The following is a 26,791-nucleotide window of genomic DNA, read 5'->3' on the forward strand; positions in this document are numbered from 1 at the left end:
TAATACGTTTCGGGCAAATCCAATAGAACACAATACAGAGTACCACTCTCCATATTTTCAATCATAGTGGTGGCTGCATTATGTTTGGGTAATCGTAATCGTTAAGTGTTATTACATACAGCCGGGAAGAACTATTGGGAAAGAGAAAGGGGGATGTGTCTTCTGCATTTAACCCAACCCCTCTGAGTCAGAGAGGTGTGAGGGGCTGCCATAATTGACATCCACATCTTTGGCACCCGGGGAGCATGGTACTTGCCTACGGAGCAGCAAGAGGAACTGCCCCTCCCTACCTTCAGGGTATGCTCAAACCCTACACCCCAAGACCTCTGGTCTCATGGCCCTCCCACCCCTACAGGGTGGCAGCTCCTGCTCCTGCTTCGCTGTCCTGGCACGACAATAGTGGAACCAGCTTTACCCTGAAACCCTGCCTTGCTCAGGCAGAACGACAGATTTTTACCTTGTCTGCTCGGGGATTCGAATGAGCAACCTTTCGGTTACTGGCCCAAAGCTCTAACCACTAGGGTACCTGCCTACCTATTGGTAGGCGTCAACTTACCAGCACTACGACCAGGAATACGACTTTCCTGAAGCGGATCCTTTGTCCGCACCACCCAGGGCATTTGAACTGATTCCAGAGCAGACCTAAAACAACGCCGCCGAAGAAGAGGGTGTCGGTGCGGTCTTCTAGTCAGACTTCGGAGGCACGCACACCACCCACCGCTTCCGAGTACATTACTCGCTAATGTCCAGTCTCTAGATAACAAAGTTGACGAAATAAGGGCAAGGGTTGCTTTCCAGAGAGACATCAGGGATTGTAACATACTCTGTTTCACGGAAACATGGCTCTCTCAGGATATGCTGTCGGAGTCGGTACAGCCACCTGGATTCTCAGTGCATCGCGCCGACAGGAATAAACATCTCTTTGGGAAGAAGAAGGGCGGGGGTGTATGTTTCCTGATTAATGACTCATGGTGTAATTGTAACAACATACAGGAACTCAAGTCCTTTTGTTCACCTGACCTAGAATTCCTCACAATCAAATGCCAACCGTATTATCTCCCAAGAGAACTCTGCTCGGTTGTTGTCACAGCCGTGTATATCCCCCTCAAGCCGATACCCCGACGGCCCTCAAGGAACTTAACTGGATTTTATGCAAACTGGAAACCATATATCTTGGGGCTGCATTTATTGTAACTGGGGATTTTAACCTCTCTCGGGGAGGTGGGACGCTATCGTCCCACCCACGGTTCACACTATTCAACAGCCAGTGAAAAATCAAAGCGCCAAATTCAAAACCACAAAATGTCAAAATTCAAAGTTCTCAAATATAGGACTATTTTACACCAGTTTATAGATACACTTCTCCTGAATCGAACCACGTTGTCCGATTTCAAAAAGGCTTTACAGCGAAAGCAAACATTAGATTATGTTAGGACAGTACATAGACACAAATAACCACACAGCCATTTTCCAAGCCACTAGATGCATCTCAAATACCCAAAACACAGCTAAATGAAGCACTAACCTTTGACGATCTTCATCAGATGACACTCCTAGGACATCATGTTACACAATACATGCATTCTTTGTTCGATCAAGTTCATATTTATATCCATAAACCCCACTTTACATTGGCGCGTGACGTTCAGAAAATATTTTGCCTCCAATACTGCCGGTGAATCAGCACAACAATTTACAAAAATACTTGTCATAAACGTTGATAAAATATTAAACTGTCATTCAAAGAATTATAGATGAACATCTCCTTTATGCTAACGCTGTGACAGATTTCAAAAAAGCTTCAAGAGGAAAGCACACTTTGCAATAATCTGAGTAATGCACTCAGAAAAATACACTAGGCAATACAGATACCCACCATTTTGGAGTCATCTAAAATATTAAATAGCATTAGAAATATTCACTTACCTTTGATTTTCATCAGAAGGCACTTCCAGGCGTCCCAGGTCCACAATAAATGTTGTTTTGTTCGATAAAGTCCATCATTTATTTCCAAATAGCTCCTTGTTGTTCACGCGTTCAGTTAGCTACTCCAAGTGTAGGAAGCGTGCGGAAAATGTCACGACGAAAAGTAAAAAAAGTTATATTTATGTTCGTTCAAACATGTCAAACGTTGTATAGCATCAATCTTTAGGGCCTTTATAACGTGAAACGTCAGTAATATTCCACCCGGACAATTACATTGTCTTCAAAAACGTTTTGGAACACAGCTACCTCTCACGTGAATGCGCGCCAATGAAGTGATGTCCTTCCCTGGGTCACCAACTTCCCCACCTTCTTGTTCGCTCTCTGTTCATCATAGACGCCTCAAACAACTTTCTAAAGACTGTTGACATCTAGTGGAAGCCTTAGGAAGTGCAAAATTAACCCTAACTCACTGTGTGTTCGATTGGCAATGACTTGAAAGGACTACAAGCACCAGAATTCTCACTTCCTGGTTCAATTTTTCTCAGGCTTTTGCCTGCCATATGAGTTCTGTTATACTCACAGACATCATTCAAACAGTTTTAGAAACTTCAGAGTGTTTTCTATCCAAATCTACTAATAATATGGATATTCTAGTTCCTGGGCCCGAGTAGTAGGCTGTTGAATTTGGGTTCGTTTTTCATCCGGCCGTGAAAATACTGCCCTGTTAACCCTAGAGAAGTTAACAAAGCAAATTTGAGGAAAGGTTTGCCTAAATTCTATCAGCATATCGACTGCTGCACTCGTGCTGGAAAAACACTCAACGATTGTTACTCTAACTTCCGTGATGCATACAAGGCCCTCCCCCGCCCTCCTTTTGGCAAATCTGACCATGACTCCATTTTGCTCCTCCCTTCCTATCGGCAGAACCACTGATTTGAGTGAGTTTATAAGGAAGTGTATAGGAGATGTTTTACCCACTGTGACTGTTAAAACCTACCCTAACCAGAAATCGTGGATAGGTGACAGCATTTGCACAAAACTGAAAGCGCCTACCACCACATTTAACCATGGCAAGGCGATAAGGAATATGGCAGAATACAAAAAGAGTAGTCATTCCCTTCCGCAAGGCAATCAAAAAAGGAAAATATCAGTATCGAGACAAAGTGTAGTCACAATTCAACAACTAAGACACCACATGTATGTGGCAGGGTCTACAGACAATCACGGACTACAAAAGAAAAACAAGCCATGTTGCGGACACCGACGTCTTGCTTCCAGACAAACTAAACATCTTCTTTGCCCGCTTTGAGGATAATACAGTGCCACCGACACGGCCTGCTACCAAGGACTGTGGGCTCTCCTTCTCCGTGGCCGACGTGAGTAAGACATTTAAACGTGTTAACCCTTGCAATGCTTCCGGCCTAAACGGCATCCCTAGCCACTTCCTCAGAGCATGCGCAGACCAGCTGGCTGGTGTCTTTACGGACATATTCAATCTCTCCCTATTCCAGTCTGATGTCCCCACGTGCTTCAAGATGGCCACCATTGTTCCTGTCCCCAAGAATGCAAAGGTAACTGAACTAAATGACTATCTCCCTGTAGCACTCACTTCTGTCATCATGAAGTGCTTTGAGAGACTAGTCAAGGATCATATCACCTCCACCTTACCTGTCACCCTAGACCCACTTCAATTTGCTTACCACCCCAATAAGTCCACAGACGATGCCGTCTCACTGCACACTGCCCTATCTCATCTGGACAAGAGGAATAACTATCTAAGAATGCTGTTCATTGACTGTCGCTCAGCATTCAACACCATAGTACCTTCTAAGCTCATCATCAAGCTTGAGGCCCTGGGTCTCAACCCTGCCCTGAGCATTTGGGTCCTGGACTTCCTGACGGGCTGCCCCCAGGTGTTGAAGGAAGGAAGCAACATCTCCACTTCGCTGATCCTCAACACTGGGGCTCCACGAGGGTGCGTGCTCAGCCCCCTCCTGCACTCCCTGTTCACCCATGACTGAGTGGCCATGCACACCTCTAACTCAATCATCAAGTTTGCAGACGACAAAACATTAGTTGGCTTGATTACCAACAAAGACGAGACAGTTGAGGGCTCTCGGAGTGTAGTATCAGGAAAATAACCTCTCACTCAACGTCAACAAAACAAAAGAGATGATCGTGGACTTCAGGAAACAGCAGAGGGAGCACCCCCCTTTCTACATCGATGGGACAGCACTGGAAAAGGTGGAAAGTTAAGTTCCTATGCGTACATATCACTGACAAACTGAAATGGTCCACCCACACAGACAGTGTGGCGAAGAAGGCGCAACAGCAACTCTTCAACCGCAGGAGGCTGAAGAAATTTGGCTTGTCACCGAAAACCCTCAAACTTTTACAGATGCACAATCAAGTGCATCCTGTCGGGCTGTATCACTGCCTGGTACGACAACTGCACCACCTACAACCGCAAGGCTCTCCAAAGGGTGGTGAGGTATGCACAACGCATCACCGGGGTCAAACTACCTGCCCTACAGGACACCTACAGCACCCGATGTCACAGGAAGGCCAAAAAGATCATCAAGGACAACAACCACCCGAGCCACTGAAAAACAGCTTCTATCTCAAGGTCATCAGATTGTTTAACAGCCATCACTAGCACAGAGAGGCTGCTGCCTACATACAGACTTGAAATCATTGGCCACTTTAATAAATGGAACTCTAGTCACTTTAATAATGCCAATTTAATAATGTTTACATTTCTTGTATTACTCATCTCATATGTATATACTGTATTCTATACTATCTATTGTATCTTAGCCTGTGCTGCTCTGACATTGCTCATCCATATATTTGTATTTATATATTCTTATTCCATTCCTTTACTTAGATTTGTGTGTATTAGGTATTTCTTGTGTAATTGTTAGATATTACTTGTTAGATAGAAGCACAAGCATTTCGCTACAGTCACAATATTATCTGCTAACCATGTGCATGTGACCAATAAAATGTAATTTGATTTGTATCTGGTGCAGAACATGCGGCCTACAAAGTTACAAATATAGGCTAGCGAATGTTATTTACATTTTTTTTGTGTAGAATTGTCTATTTGTATAATTAGTAGGCTGACGCATATATACCTTTCATAATATTTCCACTAATGTTATTAGCCTACCTCCTCTTTCTCTCTTTTGTTGCTTCATTCCTTCCTCGCTTTGAACAGTTGAATTAAATACATTTGGTTGTCTTTATCTTCATTCTAATGACATCCTTGAATAATATAGGAGTAGAATTAGATGCAGAAGGCTTTCACTTCTCTTCACGAAGATTGAATGGTAATGAGTCTGAATAAATAACTGCTATAGCCTAACGCCATTGTGCGTTCGCTCTTCTTTCAAACTACCCATGAGTTCTATTGGCTTCTTTATTTAACATTCAGCAAAAAAGAGTTTGCATCCCTCTTTGAATAGTCTATTGGTATAAGAAATGCAACAACAAAAAACTTTGTTCTGCAAGCTATTCTAGTTTAGCGTTTCCTGCATGGGACTCTAATTGCTAAGGAGTGTTTTTTAAGGAGAGGCCAGCGGAGCACAGGTGCTTGCTTATTGCGCTTAAGACAGACGCTATAATTTAGAAGCTTATTATGCATAACCATCATTAATTAGCTAAATATAAGGCTAATACTGCATGAGAGAGAGAGATGATATAAAGCAACGATATTTGAGTAAATAAAAATAAAAATAATCTTTACAATTAAATAAACTAAGTGGCCCTGAAAGCCAGATGGAGATGAGTAAATTAGACACGTTCAGTAGTTATATTACAGTAGTACAGGTGCTGCAGCAAATGTAGGCCTACCTGTCACAAGAACAAAAGTTACTATGATGAGATGATAGGTCTGCATGCATTGTGAACTGCGCTCCATACTGAGATGGGTTGTCTCTCCCCACCCTGAGCATTGATTCATCACGTAGAGGCCGTAGAGAAGCCAGATTTAGACATCACATATAACAGTTCCATTTCACGCCATGATATTCATATCAATAATGTATTATAATTTACCGGTTTCTCACAGTTATTTATCCCGGGAAAGGGTAGTGGTCTTGGGTGGTAAATCCCGGTAAATGTCAGTAACCAGGTTCCCATCATTCAACCCTATTATGGGGTATTGTGTGTAGATGGGTGAAGTTTTTTCTTCTATTTAATCCATTTTGAATGAAGGCTTTAACACAAGAAAATGCGAAATACGTCAAGGAGTATGAATACTTTCTGAAGGCACTGTATAGTTATCTGTGTGACACACTGATTAAGGGGGCAGGCTTGTCACCCCAGCCACTGCCAAGCCATCCAGACGGCCAATCACTTCTGTAGGGTTTAGCACAGACACTCAGCCACCAGCCCTCCTTAATGGACTGTGTACTCTACATGTGTAAAGATGAAGCTAATATTTATAATGATAGTAACACTAGCAATATTAATGATAGCTTTATTTAGAAAGCACTTTAAAGGGCATCACTTTGGGTTAAACTAATAGCCATGTCTGAAAATGCTTCTTTGTTTCTGTCCTGTCTTGTCTGTCTGTCTCTTTCTTTCTCCTCCTGCTCCCTCTCTAACTCCACTTCTGTCTTATCAATGTGCTCCTGCTTCTGTTTGGTTTTAACTGCTGATGTAAAAAGTGCTCCATGGACAAATTCAATGGATTGATTCCCTTCTCTGTGTGGTGCAGTCTGTTGGTGAGCCAAGTGGGCCAGAATTTCACCTTTGTGCTGACAGATATCGAGAGCAAGCAGCGGTTCGGCTTCTGCCGCCTCTCGTCAAGGGCCCACAGCTGCTACTGCATCCTCAGGTGAGACCCGTGTGTGTGTGTGTTTGTGTGTGTGTGTGTGTGTGTGTGTGCGTGCGTGCATGTGTGTGAGCGGAGAGAGCTAGAGCGTGCACAAGAGATACTTTTTTACATCAGCTCACTCTGCCCTTGGGAAAGGTAGAGACAGAGCTGCATTTCCTATTACACTGACAAATACTTAGACTTAAGAGAATCTTACTTTCCTCAAATTATCATTCATTACAAATAATTAGAGAAGAATTTAAGAAAAATATAATATTTTTGGGGTGAAAAGCCAAAAATGTGTGGTCTCCTGCCACAACCCGAGGACCAGCCAGTGAAAAGCTGAACCGTAACAATAGTTTTTGCATTTTTTTGGTACCATGAGGCTTTTCATTTGACTGGCCTAATAATATTGCTTTTATACATTTTTATTCTCATTACCATTGTTGTTTTAGTTGCTTTTAGTTGCTTTTAATGTTAATTCCATATCCACAACTATTATTGTTTTATTATTGCTGTTGATCCGACCACTTTTCTTATATGTGTACATTGACAATGTAAGTAATTTAACTTGCCATGTCAGTAAAGTCTATTGAATTGAATTGAGAGAGAGAGAGCGAGAGAGATCCATTCTATATGCCTGGCGCACCACAAGGTACACTGTCGGCACCATTGAACTTAGATGTTTTTTCAGACAACAGAGGATTGTTGTTCGGTGGGGGTCATTATAATGCAGTATACGTGTTGTTTGGAAGTCAATTGTTACTACTTTATTCTATAGTTTTATATTCTGCATTATCACAGTAGGGAAAATGCTTAGGGAGAGTAGCATTGGAAAGCAGTGGAGGTACAGGACAGGAAAGCACAGTAAAGGAAAGGAAAGGATAGAGGGCACGCTGAACCCTTGACTCTGAGTAGTTTTGACTGTACCTTCGCCAGTGGCTTTTCCCATTGTTCTCTGTTCAGGTTACAAACATGTGATGCGCACGCACGCACGTACGTACACACGCATACACACACACACACACTTTCACAAGGTCTCTCTCAAACACACACAATCAATGCATGATCACCCTACATCCTACCAAGTAATCCACTGCTGACCACCAATAGCACCACTTGCCAATCTGGTCCATAGGCAGAGCGCACAATTTGTAGATGGTCATTTGACCTGGGCCTTGATGTCGGTGGTGAGCCTAGAGGGAACTGACAGCATTTCAGGTCCCAGGGCAGACAGCCACTTTAAGACCAGAGAATGTAGCCTGACTGTGTGTGTGTTCATGACCCACATGATAGAAAGAGTGAGGAAGTGTGTATTTATGGACATCTCATTTTATCTGTGTGTGTGCGTACAAGCGTGTATGTTTGTGTGTGTGCACTCATGTCACACGTGGAGCAGCAGCTATAGTATCCAGTGGTTAGCCAAGTCACCAACGATTTGGGCAAAGCCCGGAAAACATTCCCGGATATCCCATCACTCGGGTGCTTTGAAATCCAATCACTCTAACCTCAATGTTTTGTCTCTGACTAGTAATTCCTATGTGCACCAGAGGCCACCCCATCTCCTCTCTACTAATTTGTATCTATGTGTATTAGGGCTGACCCCAATTAGTTGACTGGTCGATTGTTTGGTCGTTAGGCTGTTGGTCGACCAAGATTATTTTAGTCGAGCTGTAACATATATATATATATATATATATATATATATATATATATATATATATATATATATTCGCGCTCATCTCAGTGAACTAATCCATTGCGGAGGCCTAGACTAAAAGCCATTGTGTGAATTGTTTGCATTTGATTGTTAGTGTATATCAATTCCCCATTGCGTACAGTGCCACTGGAAAGTATTCAGACCCCTTGACTTTTTCCACATTTTGTTAAGTTAAAGCCTTATTCTAAAATGTATTAAATCGTTTTTTTACCCTAATCAATCTACACATAATGCCCCATAATGACAATGCAAAAAAAGGTTTTTAGAAATGTTTGCTAATTTATAAAAAATATAAAACTGAAATATTACATTTACGTAAGTAACCCTTTGCTCAGTACTTTGTTGAACCACCTTTGGCAGTGATTACAGCCTCGAGTCTTCTTGGGTATGATGCTACAAGCTTGGCACACCTGTATTTGGGGAGTTTCTCCCATTCTTCTCTGCAGATCCCCTCAAGCTCTGTCAGGTTGGATGGGGAGCATTGCTGCACAGCTGTTTTCAGGTCTCTCCAGAGATGTTCGATCGGGTTTAAGTCCGGGCTCTTTCTGGGCCAATCAAGGACATTCAGAGACCTGTCCTGAAGCCACTCCTGCGTTGTCTTGGCTGTGTGCTTAGGGTCATTGTTCTGTTGGAAGGTGAACCTTCACCCCAGTCTGAGGTTCTGAGAGCTCTGGAGCAGGTTTTCATCAAGGATTTCTCTGTACTTTGCTCCGTTCATCTTTGCCTTGATCCTGACTAGTCTCCCAGTCCCTGCCGCTGAAAAACATCCCCACAGCATGATTCTGCCATGATGATGCTTCACCGTAGGGATGGTGCCAGGTTTCCTCAACCATAAAGGCCTGATTGGTGGAGTGCTGCGGAGATGGTTGTCCTTCTGGAAGGTTCTCCCATCTCCACAGAGTAACTCTGGAGCTCTGTCAGAGTGACCATCGGGTTCTTGGTCACAATCCTGACCAAGGCCCTTCTCCCGTGATTGTTCAGTTTCGCCAGGCAGCCAGCTTTAGAAAGAGTCTTGGTGGTTCCAAATGTCTTCCATTTAAGAATGATGAAGGCCACTGTGTTCTTGGGGACCTTCAATGCTGCAGAAATGTTTTCGTACCTTTCCCCAGATCTGTGCCTCGACACAATCCTCTTGGAGCTCTACGGACAATTCCTTCGACCTCATGGCTTGGCTTTTGCTCTGATATGCAATGTCAACTGTGGGATGTTATGTAGATATGCCTTTCCAAATCATGTTCAATCAATTGGATTTAGAACAAATGGACTCCAATCAAGTTCTGGAAACATCTCAAGTATGATCAATGGAAACAGGATGCACCTGAGCTCAATTTCAAGTCTCATAGCAAAGGATCTGAATACTTATGTAAATAAGGTATTTCTGTTTTTAATTAGTCATACATTTGCAAAAATGTCTAAAAACCTGTTTTCGTGTTTTGTGTAGATTGCTGAGGGTAAAAAAAGATTTAATCCATTTTAGAATAAGGCTGTAACGTAACAAAATGTGTAAAGAGTCAAGTGGTCTGAATACTTTCTGAAGGCACTGTATATCACCAGTAGTACATTTACCATTAATTCCTGTAATTTCTAATCTACAATGTTTGTTACTTTGGTTACGGTAATTGTTTTGAATGCATTCAATATTATTCCAGTCTTCTTGTTCTCATTGTCAGAGTAGACACATTGTTTGCAGAGTGCACAACCTATGCGGAACTTGTGAGAAACTACTTTTGGTTTATTTCATTACATTTATGAGTTCTGTCAATTTAGTCATTGTCTTTTGTTTGGAGCGCTCCTGTCAATGTTGATTCAGGACGCACACACGTAGAAGTAGGCCTGTAAGCTATCTGGCCTGCGCGCAAATGTAGGCATGTAAATGTGCCCATTTGGGGATCTGATAGTATTTCTGTTTGGCTTAACACACCACCACTAATGACCTCTGGAGCTTCTCAAAGTAATGTTTTCTTCACCTCAAACAGCAAGCAAACAAAGTCTGTTTTTCATCCATTGAGAATTACAATAGTTCCTTAATGTATTCGAAAAATCTTGCCAGCTTTCTCCCTTTCGATAACCACTCAGCGTGAAAGGGAAAAATGTCATGCTCTGATCAAGTGGAAACGTCATAAAATAGGCTTCTTATCAGTGCTTAACTTGGACTGAAATAGGTTTCGATACTCATTTTGGGTGCTGGTCCTTTTTATTTTCAGGTACAGGAGCTCCATAATACTTTTGAGCAAAAATTCTATAAAAGGAACAGGATCTCAAGCAGTAGAACATTTGAGGTGCTGGTACTCAGCTCCTGTGAGCTCCTGCCCAAGTCAAGCACTGCTTCTTATCCAGTTTGTGTCTGTCCCGAGCTCACTGGCACTGAAAACTGAGGGTCCAGAATATTTTATACGTTGTTGCAAGTTCGCTAGTGCAAGCTTTGGGCCGGATTCAAGTTAATAATTGACACCATGTTTGAAGTTCGTTGCAGACAGGCCATGTGTAGCCAATGTGATTTATAGGATATTTATTTTTAAATCAGGTTATTTCCTACCTGCAGGCTGCAATGTTTTTAATTGTTGGCTTTATATAGGCTATTTTTGCATAGTTGGCAATGACAATAGAAGTTACTTTTTAGGTTTGTATCATTTTCATTTAGATTTGGATAGAATGTTGATTAACCACATGACAATGATTTTGAGATATGAAGACGTTATTATAAATTAAATTAAACTTTTTCCCAAAATGTGCATATGAAAACCATAACTGGCACGCAGATCAGTAGAAATGGTAAGATAAATTGCAGACTCCTCGTGTAGCCTGTTACCGGCAAATTCAGGAGAGTAATGGCAGAATCTGCGAAAGCAAGCAGGAGCGGGAGAAGAGTAATTTGCTCAGGTTAATGCATTTGAGCCAATCAGTTGTGTTGTGCAAGGTAGGAGTGGTATACAGATGATAGCCCTATTTGGTTTAATACCAAGTCCATATTATGGCAAGAACAGCTCAAATAAGCAAAGAGAAACGACAATCCATCATGATGGCGCCAATAGAAATTGCAACTTCACTTCTAGTCCTTAGGAAACTGTGCAGTATTTCGTTTTTTTAATGCATTATTTATTACATTGTTAGCCCAGAAAACCTTAAGTGTTATTACATACAACTGGGAAGAACTATTGGATATCAGAGAGACATCAACTTACCAGAACAACCAGCACTACAACCAGGAATACGACTTTCCCAAAGGGGATCCTTTTTCTGTACCTCCCAGGGCATTTGAAGTGATTCCAGAGGCCGACCCAAAACAACACCGCAGGAGGAGAGAGTGCCGGAGCGGTCTTCTAGTGTGACTTCGGATGCGCCCACACTACCCACCGCTTACGAGTATATTACTCGCTAATGTCCAGTCCCTAGTTAACAAAGTCGACAAATTCTGGGCAAGAGTTGCTTTCCAAAGAGATATCCGGGATTGTAACATACTCTGTTTCACGGAAACATGACTAGCTGTCGGAGTCCATACAGCCAACTGGATTTTCAGTGCATCGCACCTATAGGAATAAACATCTCTCCAGTAAGAAGAAGGGTGGGGGTGTATGTTTGATGATTAACTACAGTGTAAATGTAACAACATACAGGAACTCATGTCCTTTTGTTTTCACCTGACCTAGAATTCCTCACAATCAAATGCCGACCGTATTATCTCCCAAGAGAACTCTGCTCGGTTATCATCACAGCCTTGTATATCCCCCCGCAAGCGGATACCAAGATGGCCATCATCGAACTTAACTGGACTTTATGCAAATTGGAAACCATATATCCTGAGGCTGCATTCATTGTAGCTGGGGGATTCAACAAAGCTATTTTGATAACAAGGCTACCTACATTCTATCATCATATTGAATGCAGTACACGAGTGAGTAACACGCTCGACCATTGCTACTCTAACTTCCACGATGCATACAAGGTCCTCCCCCGCCCTCCTTTGGCAAATCTTACCATGACTCCATCTTGTTGCTCCCCTCCTATAGGCAGAAACTAAAACAGAAAGTGTCTGTGCTTAGGTCTATTCAACTCTGGTCGGACTAATCGGATTCCACGCTTCAAGATTGCTTCGATCACGTGGACTGGGATATGTAGCCTCAGATAATAACATTGATGTATTCGGTGAGCGAGTTTATAAGTAAGTGTATGAGATGTTGTACCCACTGTGACTATTAAAACCTTCCCAAACCAGAAACTGTGGATTGATGACAGCATTCGCACACCTCTGAGAGCACGTACCACCACATTTAATCATGGCAAGGCGACTGGAAATATGACCAAATACAAACAGTGTAGTTATTCCCTCTGTAAGGCAATCAAACAAGCAAAGTGTCAGTATAGAGACAAAGTGGAGTCACAATTCAACGGCTCAAACACAAGACGTATGTGGCAGGGTCTACAGACAATCATGGATTACAAAAAGATAACCAGCCCCGTCACAGACATCAACGTCTTGCTTCCAGACAAATGAAACAACTTCTTTGTGTGCTTTGAGGACAATACAGTGCCACCGACATGGCCTGCTTCGAAAAGACTGTGGGCTCTCCTTCTCCGTGGCCGAGGTGAGTAAAACATTTAAACATTTACCGCCCCAGACGGCATCCCTAGCCGCTTCCTCAGAGCAAGCGCAGACCAACTGGCTGGTGTGTTTACGGACATATTCAATCAATCCCTATCCCAGTCTGCTGTTCCCACATGCTTCAAGATGGCCACCATTGTTCCTGTTCCCAAGAAAGCTAAGGTAACTGAACTAAATGTCTATTTCCCCATAGCACTGACTTCTGTCATCATGAAGTGCTTTGAGAGACTAGTCAAGGATCATATCACCTCCACCCTACCTGCCGCCCTAGACCCACTTCAATTTGCTTACCGCCCCAATAAGTCCACAGACGATGCAATCGCCATCACACTGCACACTACCCTATCCCACCTGGACAAGAGGAATACCTATGTAAGAATGCTGTTCATTGACTACAGCTCAGCATTCAACACCATAATACCCTCCAATCTCATCATTATGCTTGAGACCCTGGGTCTCGACCCTGCCCTGTGCAACTTGGTCCGGGACTTCCTGACGGGCCGCCCCCAGGTGGTGAAGGAAGGAAACAACATCTCCACTCCGCTGATCCTCAACACTGACAAGGGTGCGTTCTCAGCCCCCTCCTGTACTCCCTGTTCACCCATGACTGCGTGGCCATGCACGCCTCCAACTCAATCATCAAGTTTGCAGATGACACAACAGTGGTAGTCTTGATTACCAACAACGACGAGACAGCCTACAGGGAGGAGGTGAGGGCCCTCGGAGTGTGGTGTCAGGAAAATAACCTCTCACTCAATGTCAGCAAAACAAAAGAGATGATCGTGGACTTCAGGAAACAGCAGAGGGAGCACCCCCTTTCCACATCGAAGGGACAGCAGTGGAGAAGGTGGAAAGTTTTAAGTTCCTCTGTTCATATCACTGACAATCTGAAATAGTCCACCCACACAGACAGTGTGGCGAAGAAGGCGCAACAGCACCTCGGGCTGTATCACTGCCTGGTACGGCAACTGCACCACCCACAACCGCAAGGCTTGGGTAGTTTTCCCATTGGCCACTTTAATAAATGGATCACTAGTCACTTTAAGAATGTTTACTTCTCTCGCATTACTCATCTCATATGTATATTATGCATACTGTATCCTTCACTATCTATTCTTTACTATCTATTGCATCTTAGCTGCTCTGTCACTGCTCATCCATGTTTTTTATACTTATACATTATTATCCCATCCCTTTACTAGATTGTGTGTATTATGTTTTGTTGTGGAATTGTTAGATATTACCTGTTAGATACTGCTCTACTGTCGGTTCTAGAAGCACAAGCATTTTGCTACACTCGCAATAACATCTGCTAACCATGTGTATGTGACAAATAAAATTAGATTTGATTTGGTTCTGGTGCAGCACATGTGGCCTAAGACATAAAGGTTAGTCAATCCTGAAAATTCCAAGAACTTTGAAAGGTTATTCAAGTGCAGTTGCAAAAACACAAGTGCTATGATGAAACTGGCTCTCATGAGGACCGCCAAAGGAAAGGAAGACCCAGAGTTACCTCTGCTGCAGAGGATACATTCATTAGAGTTATCTGCACCTCAGATTTCAGCCCTAATAAATGCTTCACAGAGTTCAAGTAACAGACACATCTCAACATCAACTGTTCAGAGGAGACTGCATGAATCAGGCCTTCATGGTCGATTTGCTGCAAAGAAAGCACTACTAAAGGAACCAATAATAAGAAGAGACTTTATTGGGCCAAGAAACACGAGTAATGGACATTAGACCTTTGGAAATCTGTCCTTTGGTCTGACGAGTCCAAATTTGAGATGTTTAGTTCCAACCGCCGTGTCTTTGTGAGACGCAGAGTAGGTGAACGGATGATCTCCGCATGTGTGGTTCCCACTGTGAAGCATGGAGGAGGTGGTGTGGAGGTGCTTTGATGGTGACACTGTCAGTGTTTTATTTAGAATTCAAGGCACACTTAACCAGCATGGCCACCACAGCATTCTGAATTCATACGCCATCCCATCTGGTTTGCGCTTAGTGGGACTATCATTTGTTTTTCAACTGGACAATGACCCAACACACCTCCAGGCTGTGTAAGGGCTATTTGACCAAGAAGGAGAGTGATGAAGTGCTGCATCAGATGACCTGACATCCACAATCACCCGACCTCAACCCAATTGATATGGTTTGAGATGAGTTGGACTGCAGAGTGAAGGAAAAGCAGCCAACAAGTGCTCAGCATATGTGGGAACTCCTTCAAGACTGTTGGAAAAGCATTTCTTATGAAGCTGGCTGAGAGAATGCCAATAGTGTGCAAAGCTGTCATCAAGGCAAAGGGTGGCTACTTTGAATAATCTCAAATATAAAATATATTTGTTTAACACTTTTTTGCTTACTACATGATTCCATATGAGTTATTTCATAGTTTTGATGTCTTCACAATTTTTTTTTACAATGTAGAATATTGTAAAAATAAATAAAAGCCCTTGAATGAGTAGGTGTGTCCAAACTTTTTACTGGGACTGTATGTACAGTTGAAGTGGGAAGTTTACATACACCTTAGCCAAATACATTTAAACTCAGTTTTTCACAATTCCTGACATTTAATCCTAGTAAAAGTTCCCTGTCTTAGGTTAGTTAGGATCACCACTTTATTTTAAGAATGTGAAATGTCAGAATAATCTTAGTCATTAAAACTCGTTTTTCAACCACTCCACAAATTTATTGTTAACAAACTATAGTTTTGGCAAGTCGGTTAGGACATCTACTTTGTGCATGACACAAGTAATTTTTCCAACAATTGACAGATTATTTCACTTATAATTCACTGTATCACAATTCCAGTGGGTCAGAAGTTTACATTCACTAAGTTGACTGTGCTTTCAAACAGCTTGGAAAATTCCAGAAAAGGATGTCATGGCATTAGAAGCTTCTGGTAGGCTAATTGACATCATTTGAGTCAATTGGAGGTGTACCCGTGGATGTATTTCAATGCCTACCTTCAAACTCAGTGCCTCTTTGCTTGACATCATGGGAAAATCAAAAGAAATCAGCCAAGACCTCAGAAAATAAATTGTAGATCTCCACAAGTCTGGTTCATCCTTGGGAGCAATTTCCAAACGCCTGAAGGTACCAAGTTCATCTGTACAAACGATAGTACGCAAGTAAAAACACCATGGGACCACCATGGGACCCTATTGTTGATTATTCAGGGTACAGCTAGAAACATTTTACACGCCCATAGAAACCCGGCAATGTACTGGTCTCAATTTAAATGGAAACAATTTCAACATGTAGCCACAGCTCCCCGTTTTCTGGTCTGATTTGAATTTCGCCACGGGTCCTTTTATACACTCTGGCAGAAGGGTGGTTCCATTACATTTGGCATAATGTCTGTGCTCATGTGGCTGTGGCCACTGACTGGATAAACTTCATATAAAAAACAAGGATAAGATCACATTTAATCTTCTCACAAATAGTTTCATATTTAATCATTTAAGGGACACAACATTTAGATGTAAATCTGATAACTGGGAAATATACACATTCAGAGATACAGTTAATTTGTTATAATGTCCTTAGTTACATCTCAAATTAGTAATGAATTCGACATGATTGTTCTTTAAGTCCCCCCACCATTTCCCACCTTATTTGTGTCAGGAATATTGTGTCATTCTCCAATGTTGGATGTCATAGTGTTGGGAGGAATCTCCTTGTAACAAAAGGGTTCTTTCCCCTCAATCATGCAAAGCCCAAAGGCAGAGTTTCTGCAAAGTATTTACGACCATCATAAAACTGTCCAACTTCATCCCTCTCCCCATCTGTGGGAGAGAGAGGGCGCTGTAGAGCTGACCCACTGTAACCTGATCCTTCGGATCCTCACAGGAGGGTCATGATAGTGGTGTCAACAGAGATGGGTGATTTAAATATTGACTCGCTTTCATCATGCTGCCCACTCAAGAGAAAGCTTCAAGCTGTAACTAGTGCCTGCAACCTGGCTCAGGTCAGTCAACCTAACAGGGTAGTTACTAACAGCACAGGAATTAAATCATCATCATGTATTGATCACATATTTACTAATGTTGCAGAAATTTGCTTTAAAGCAGTATCAAAAAATCCAACGGATGTAGTGATTACAATATAGTAGCCATTTCTAGGAAAATCAAAGTTCCAACAGGCTGTGCTTAATATAGTGTATAAGAGGTAATACACTAGTTTAAGTGATTCCTATGTTGTTGATGTAAATAATATTTGTTGGCCAGTGGTGTGTAATGAAGAGCAACCAGATGCTGCACTTGACCCATTTATGAAATTGCTTATCGCAGTCACTAATAACCATGCACACATTAAGAAAATTACTGTAAAAATGGTTAAATCCCTATGGATTGATGAGGAATTGCAAAATTGTATGGTTGGGAGGGATGAGGCAAAAGCAATGGCAAATAAGTCTGGCTGCACAACCGATTGGCAAACATACTGCAAATTGAGAAATCATGTGAATAAACTGAATAAAAAAAAAGAAAAAACTTCACTATGAAACAATGTTAAATTACATTATAGTAAAAAGCTTTGGAGCACCTTCAATGAAATTTTGGGCCAAAAGCCAAACTCGGCTCTATCATCCATTGAATCAGATTGGTCATTCATAACAACATTGATATTGCCAACTATTTTACAGATTTCTTTCATTGGCAAGATTAGCAAATTTAGGCTTGACATGCCAACAACAAACGCTGACACTAAACATAGTGTTATGAAAGACAAGCATTGTAATTTTTTATTCCATAAAGTGAGTGTGGAAGAGGTGAACAAATGATTGTTGTCTATCAACAATGACAAGCCACCAGGGTCTGACATCTTTGATGGAAAATTACTGAGGATTATAGCAGGCGATATAGCCACTCCTATATGCCATATCTTCAATTTAAGCCTTCTAGAAAGTGTGTGCCCTCAGGCCTGGAGAGAAGCTAAAGTCATTCCGCTACCTAAGAATAGTAAAGCCCTCTTTACTAGCTCAAATAGCCGACCAATCAGCCTGTTACCAACACTTAGATAACTTTTGGAAAAAATAGTGTTTGACCAGATACAATGAGCATGATGGCGCCGGAGGTGATGGCTGCCATTTTATGGGCTCTTAACCAACCGTGCCATTGGCCTTCATCCTGAAGCCCAGGAAGTTGTCCTCAGTGTTCCTGGCCAGTGGAACCTTCCGCCTCCATAGGTCCAGAAAGATGGAGGCTCTGACTAACTCCTTAACTGCCACATATTCACCGTTGAGCATGTTCAACAGGTGAGTCAGCACTGTAAATTCACTCAATATTCGGGACACCTAACCCCCCCTCTCTTTGCCTCAGGAAGGCGTTGTCACCTGTGGTGTGTGTTTAATCATAGCCACTTTCTCACCACATTAACAGTTTTGTTATTCATTTCCCTTAGAGCCTTCTTTGGGATTTGCACATTTGCAAGCAGATGTTGAATCTTTGCTAGCGCCACCTCTCTCACAGCTTCTAGCTTCATGACCGAGAGGGGAAATTTCAATCATATCAAGCCTTGTTGAATTCACATGGACGAGCTCCTCAGCTTGTTCCCCAGAGATCCAGGGAAATGGAATAGAGTGGCAGCTATTCTGAATGGAGCTTTCTACAGGAACAGCATCTTTTCTGCAAAACATCGCGACGGGAGACCCTTTGGTGCTCCACTCCTGAAATATGTTGTACGGATCCTGAGAAAGTTCCCTACATGCGAGGATTGCCCAGCGGAGGTGACAGTGACCTCCCTCACTGACTGGATCGAGGCGCAGCAGCGCATTATTCAGGATACATAGTACATACACCATAGGCATACATAATTTACACACACACAGCTGTACAGACACAGCTCTGACAGATAAAAATGTAGAATGGAATGAATGTGTATGTATATGCAACAAATGTTAGAATCGATGTGATTCATTGCGATACACTATCATCAATTATGTTCAGTATCAGTTTTTATCCTAGACTTTTTATCCACTGGGGCTTTTTCAATGGAGTATTCAAGCTTTTTGGGGGTCGCCGCCATGAATCAGAAGTGTGACTAGCAAGAAAGAAGGCGAAGCCCCCTTGACAGCCCGTTGGTTCCTGCATCTCGCCCCAGCCTAACAACCGGAAGGGGGCAACAAGCTGGCCTTTGAGTACTGAGGTCCCCAGTGACGCAGCAGTCGGCCAACACTCAGGCTAGGCCCCTGAACCAGGCCAAATCTGTAGGGAAGCAGTTTTACGCTGCAGCAAGGATCCACACCTCTAATTCTCCTAAGGAAGGTAGGAAGGAGTGGACAACCTAGGACGCAGCCTTTGCGGCTGAGGAGGAGAGTTTGCAAAACTCTTTTCTCTGTGCCTCAGCTCACTTTTGTGACATGAGAAAATGGAGGAGAAGCACTTTCCCCCCCCCCCCAGTTCTGGTATGCACCGCTACTCTGTACAACAATACAGGGGAACCCTAACCATGCCCGGTCGACCATTCTACAGGAGAACAGGTTTCCAGGGCTCATTGGGAAACTCCCTAAGCCCTTTTTAGGATTCTGAGGGGGATTATTTTCCTTTGCATGGCGAAGATGACTGCTTTGTTATGGAGAACACTCCATTGAGCTATACTTTCTGGATCTTAGGGAAAAAGGGGGAGCACTGCCTGCTCTGCTTCCCCAGCCTTCTTTGGGATATGCACATTTGCAAGCAGATGTTGAATCTTTGCTAGCGCCACCTCTCTCACAGCTTCTAGCTGGTGTATTGATGGAGAACCATATCAGTGATCCCCTTGTGACCACGCTCGTGCATTTTTGTCTGTTTGTGTGTCTGACAGCAGCAGACCTGGCGTAATCACTTCCCTTGCCTGGGCCTTTTTACAGGGTGGGAGGAGGAACGTTAAGACCGAGTAGAGCGGAAGGGCCATCCAGGGAAGCACACAGAAGTCATTCACTCCCAGCCAATTAAAATGCTTGTTGACGCATTTATGTCTTGCCTGTCGCCCCCCCCCCCCACCTACTTCCACAACTCCCAACCTCCTCACCCCCACGTCTTGACTCTGAAGCAAAACCTTCTTATTTTGTCAGAGATTGGAGAAGGGGATGTTAGATCGCCGGTCAATTACCAGGGCAGTATTGCTAATTTAACATGTCTGAAACTATCAAATAGTGTGTTACCCCTGGAGCTTAGGCTAACTGTAAATGCTACTTATCTTTTCTTTACTTGACAAATATGTCCTTACTTGAGCAATAGCTGATGCACTTTTGAGAGTGCCGTTTCGTTTATGTCCTTTGTACTGGGATTGAGATTGAACCACATGGATTGAACCACATTTACATCCTTCTGAAATGGTCCAACGTAAATCCCTACTGTGTTAGAATTGTATGATATAGGAATTTAATTTTGCTACTATACCAGGTCATGTACTATCACTTTGCAAGGAGATGTAATCACTACAGCTGACAATCTACTTAACTCTGAGGACTGGGCTTTATGAAAGCACTTGTGAGATCGGAAACATGTCTTGTTCCAGTAGCCAGGCACTTGACAACAAAAAAAACCTTCAACATTTAGCCAAGTCAGCTTGTATGTGATATATGTTGCTAAGTAAACGGAGCCTGGCCGACAGCCATAGTAGCACTGAGATACATCCAAATGAAATTCAGTGGGATGTTTCACACTCCCCGTCCATTCCTTTTACTACCTCTCTAAATCGGCCCCAGGCTCCTCAGCTCCCAGACACCTTCTTTAAAAAGCCCCCCTGGCTTAAGACCCTGCTGCGGTCCCTGGGGGCCCGCTACTCAGTCCAGCTGTTTTACCTGAGCCTTTCGAGTCACTCCTCTGCCTTTGTTTAACCCCTGACCCCATGAAACAAGGCTTCGCCAAAAGTTCTGAGGGGCCGACGGCGAGGAAATAGAGGAAGTGTTTGGTTACAAACAAAACAGGCACTGGCGGTACGTGATAAATTGTCGTGGAGCAGGAGTGCTGCCACGGCCAGCCTATGGCACGAAGGCGTCAGGCTCGTAAAGTTTTAGTGGTGTCTGACGCAGATGCGGGACAGTGGAGGGCTGTCATGTCGTGTGTGAGTGTGCATAACAAAATGCATCTTATACACCTAGCATACCACATGTGTCAGTGCCGTGTCGGTTAAAGAATGCCATGCAAGGGAATCAAAGGTAAAGTGTTATTGGACTTTAATTGACTGATTTGAACAAGAACATCTGTTCCTCGTTTGTTAGACGGAGGCGGTTTTGTCTAGGGAATTGTGATGTGTGTGTGGCAAAGGACTAAAGGAAAAAGTGTATCACACATACCCAGAAAGCATATAGACATGGGAGTCCTTCATAAGTCCCAGAGTCATCTTGGGGGATTGTGGTGCTGGGGGGAAGATTTTTACGACAGCTCGTAGTCAATGGAGTGACGGAAAAGGATGCTATGCATTAATTCAGTGATATTTTATGTCAGGGGATAATAAATAATTTTGAATGGGAACTCCAGAGATTTGAGAAGTCAAGGAAGACATGGAGGAAAAAATTAAGGAAAGAGTCAAGGCCAAAGAAAGGGAGCAGTTGCCTGCATCTCTGTCATGCTCTCGGAGCCCTCCCACATATCCCAAACCATCTCAATTGAGTTGAGTTCGGGTGATTGTGGAGGCCAGTGCTATTTGACCAAGAAGGATAGTGATGGAGTACTGCATCAGATGACCTGGCCTCCACAATCACCCGACCTCAACCCAATTGAGATGGTTTGGGATGAGTTTGACCGCAGAGTGAAGGAAAAGCAGCCAACAAGTGCTCAGCATATGTGGGAACTCCTTCAAGACTGTTGGAAAAGCATTCCAGGTGAAGCTGGTTGAGAGAATGCCAAGAGTGTGTAAAGCTGTCATCAAGGCAAACGGTGGGTACTCTGAATAATCTCAAATATAAAATATATTTGTTAAACACTTTTTTGCTTCTTCATGATTCCATATGAGTTATTTCATAGTTTTGATGTCTTCACAAATACATTTATTTATTCATTCTCGTTGTTTATAATCCCCTGCAGGTGATGTACAATATAATGTCAAATTAAAAGAAGTACTTAAATCTTTTAAATCCAAGTCCGAATGGCTGGTTTTGGTGACTTCAAACCAGGCAAAATAAGCTTAAAGCAGTCATGACAACTCATTTTTGACAAATGGTTCATGGGCACACCAGAATAACCAGAAACAGCCAGGCAAAGATAGATCTGGTATTCACAATCAGAGAGGATTTAATTACAAAAACATATAATCTAGTGAGAGGACTATCTGTTCACAATATTACCTTAATTGCATGTAAAATATCAAAGAAACATCTTCCTGGTTATTCTGCTCAAGTAAATAGAGTTACATGCCAAATAAAGATTTGCCACAGTTTGAGAGGGAATTTAAGACTGTCAATTGGGATAATGTGCTATCAAATTAACATATCAATTCATGTTGTAATGAAATGACAACCTCTATAGGACAAATTGTCAACAATTATCTGAAAATGGGGTAAAAGTACTCATTGAAAAGCACAACTGCCCTTGTTAGGTGACTCCATAAGGTAACTAATGAAACGAAGTCATGTTTTAAAGATGTTTGTAGAAAGCCAGAATTGTGTTGATTTGCAAAGATATAAAGCACTGAGAAATAGTGTGGTTAAGGATCTTAAGGCTGCCAAAGAGAAATATTGCACAAGGGTGCGGTCTGTACAACGCATCACCGGGTGCAAACCACCTGCCCTGCAGGACACCTACAGCACCCGATATCACAGGAAGGTCAAAATGATCATCAAGGACAACCACCACCCAAGCCACTGCCTGTTCACCCCGCTACCATCCAGAAGGCGAGGTCAGTACAGGTGCATCAAAGCTGGGACCTAGAGCCTGAAAAACAGCTTCTATCTCAAGGCCATCAGACTGTTAAACAGCCATCACTAGCACAGAGAGGCTGCTGCCCACATACAGACTCGAAATCATTGGCCACTTTAATAAATGGATCACTGGTCACTTTAATAATGTTTAGGTATCTTACATACTCATCTAATATGTATATACTGTATTTTATACCATCTATTGCATCTTGCCTATGCCGCTCGGTCATCACTCATCCATATTTTTATATGTACATATTCTTATTCCATCCCTTTAGATTTGTATATGTTCGGTAGTTGTTGTGGAATTGTTAGATTACTTGTTAGATATTACTGCACTGTCGTAACCTAGAAGCACAAGTATTTTGTTACTCGCATTAACATCTGCTACCATGTGTATGTGACCAATAAGATTTGAGATGCTAAAGTTAATAGTGCCATGAAATGGAAGCTTCACAAAACCACAAAATAAAATTAAGAGTAGGGTGAATGAGTTAAAGGTGGGGGACAATCTATCACTGATAACAGCCAAATTGCACATGAGTTCAATTTCTTTATTCAATCTGTTGAGGACCTGTCCAGGGATTTTAATCACTCAGAGATCAGTGTAAGTACTGTAGAAAATGATGGGGTCAATCAATCCAACGTATTTATAAAGCCATTTTTACATCAGCATATGTCACAAAGTGCTATACAAAATCAAATCAAATTTATTTATATAGCCCTTCTTACATCAGCTGATATCACAAAGTGCTGTACAGAAACCCAGCCTAAAACCCCAAACAGCAAGCAATGCAGGTGTAGAAGCACGGTGGCTAGGAAAAACTCCCTAGAAAGGCCAGAACCTAGGAAGAAACCTAGAGAGGAACCAGGCTCTGAGGGGTGGCCAGTCCTCTTCTGGCTGTGCCGGGTAGAGATTAAAAGAGTACATGGACATTTAACCTGTTGGGGCTAGGGGGCAGTATTTGCACGGCCGGATAAAAAACGTACCCGATTTAATCTGGTTACTACTCCTGCCCAGTAACTAGAATATGCATATAATTGTTTGATTTGGATAGAAAACACCCTAAAGTTTCTAAAACTGTTTGAATGGTGTCTGTGAGTATAACAGAACTCATTTGGCAGGCCAAAACCTGAGAAGATTCCAAACAGGAAGTGCTCTCTCTGACCATTTCATGGCCTTATTGATAATCTCTAACAAAAACAGGGGATCTCTGGCATGACGTGACATTTTCTAACGCTCCCATAGGCTCTCAGAAGGCGCCAAAAAGCTGAATCGTGGCTTTGCAGCCCATGGCTGAAAAACATTGGCGCATTTTGATAGTGGTCGATCTCAGGACAATGGGACGGGGCGCGCGTGCCCGAGTCGACTCCATGTTTACTTTCTCTCTCTTTGAACGAAAACCACCACTCCTGGTTGGAATATTATCGCTTTTTTACGAGAAAAATTGCATAAAAATTGATTTTAAACAGCGGTTGACATGCTTCGAAGTACGGTAATGGAATATTTAGAATTTTTTTGTCACGAAACGTGTCGGGCGCGTTACCCTTATTTACCCCTCGGATAGTGTCTTGAACACACGAACAAAACGCCGCTATTTGGATATAACTATGGATTATTTGGGACCAAACCAACATTTGTTATTGAAGTAGAAGTTCTGGGAGTGCATTCTGATGAAGAACACCAAAGATAATCAAACTTTGCTGAGTACCACACTTGGTTGGTGTCAAAATAGCTAGCCCGGCCATCACAGGCTATCTACTCAGAATATTACAAAATGTGCTTTCACCGAAAAGCTATTTTAAAATCGGACATAGCGAGTGCATATAGGAGTTCTGTATCTATAATTCTTAAAATAATTGTTATGTTTGTGAATGTTTATCGTGAGTAATTTAGTAAATTTACCGGAAGTGTTCGGATGGAATGCTAGTCACATGCTAATGTAAAAAGCTGGTTTTTGATATAAATATAAACTTGATTGAACAAAACATGCATGTATTGTATAACATAATGTCCTAAGATTGTCATCTGATGAAGATCAAAGGTTAGTGCTGCATTTAGCTGTGGTTTGGGTTTATGTGACATTATATGCTAGCTTGAAAAATGGGTGTCTGATTATTTCTGGCTGGGTACTCTGCTGACATAATCTAATGTTTTGCTTTCGTTGTAAAGCCTTTTTGAAATCGGACAGTGTGGTTAGATTAACGAGAGTCTTGTCTTTAAAATGGTGTAAAATAGTCATATGTTTGAGAAATTGAAGTAATAGCATTTCTAAGGTATTTGAATAACGCGCCACGGGATTCCACTGGCTGTTGAGTCCTACCTAGCCCATAGAGGTTAAGAGTACATTGGCATCGTTCTTCAAGATGTTCAAACGTTCATAGATGACCAGCAGGGTCAAATAGTAATCACAGTGGTTATTGTGGGTGCAACAGGTCAATACCTCAGGAATAAATGTCGGTTGGCTTTTCATAGCCGAGCATTCAGAAGTCGAGACAGCAGGTGCGAGAGAGAGATTGAGAGAGAGAGAGAGAGAGAGAGAGAGAGAGAGAGAGAGAGAGAGTCGAGAACAGCAGGTCCGGGACAAGATATCACGTCTGGTGAACAGGTCAGGGTTCCCTAGCCGCAGGCAGAACAGTTGAAACTGGAGCAGCAACACAACCAGGTGGACTTGGGACAGCCAGGAGTCATCAGGCCAGGTAGTTCTGAGGCATGAGCCTAGGGCTCAGGTCCTCCGGGAGGGGAGGGAGAGAGAATTAGAGGGAGTGTACTTAAATTTACATAGGACACCAGAAAAGACAGGAGAATTACACCAGATATAACAGACTGATCCTACAGACTATTGCAGCATAGATACTGGAGACTGAGACGGGTGGGTCGGGGGTCTCTGTGGCTCCGTCCGACGATACCCCCGGACAGGGCCAACCAGGCAGGATATAACCCCACCCACTTTGCCAAAGCACAGCCCCCACACCACTAGAGGAATATCAGCAGACCACCAATTTACTACCCTGAGAAGGCCAAGTATAACCCACAAAAATCTCCACCACACGAGCCCGAGGAGGCGCAAACCAGACAGGAAGATCAAGTCTGTGACTCAACCCACTCAAATGATGCACCCCTCCTAGAGATGGCATGGAAGAGCACCAGTAAGCCAGTGACTCAGCCACCATAATAGGGCTAGAGGCGGATAATCCAAGTGGAGAGAGGGGAACCGGCCAGGTAGAGACAGCAAGGGCAGTTTGTCGCTCCAGTGCCTAGCTGTTCACCTTCACACCCCTGGGCCAGACTACAGTCAATCATAGGACATACTGAAGAGATGAGTTTTCAGTAAGGACTTAAAGGTCGAGACCCGAGTCTACATCTCTCACATGGATAAGCAGATCATTCAATAAATGAATGAGGGCGGCAGGTGCCTAGTGGTTAGAGCGTTGGGCCTGTAACCGAAAGGTTACTGGATCGAATTCCTGAGCTGACAAGGTAAAAGTCTGTCGTTTTGCCCCTGAACAAGGCCGTTGGCCTACCGGGGAACAGTGGGTTGTCATTGTAAATAAGAATTTGTTCTTAACTGATTTGCCTAGTTAAATAAAGGTTAAGTAAAAATGGAGCTCCATTAGAGTGAAAGCCCTGCCTCCAGCCGTTTGCTTAGAAATTCTAGGGACAGTAAGGGGGCCTGTGTTTTGTGACCATAGCATACAGTAGGACCAAATCGAAGAGATAGGAGCAAGCCCATGTAATGCTTTGTAGGTTAGCAGTAAAACCTTGAAATCAGCCCTAACCTGAACAGGAAGCCAATGTAGAGAGCCTAGCACTGGAGTAATGTTAGTTTTTGGGGGTTATAGCAGCCATCTTTAGCACTAACTGAAGTTTATTTAGTGCTT

This window comes from Salmo trutta, chromosome 12, assembly GCF_901001165.1.
Source record: "Salmo trutta chromosome 12, fSalTru1.1, whole genome shotgun sequence".
Taxonomy (NCBI): Eukaryota; Metazoa; Chordata; class Actinopteri; order Salmoniformes; family Salmonidae; genus Salmo; species Salmo trutta.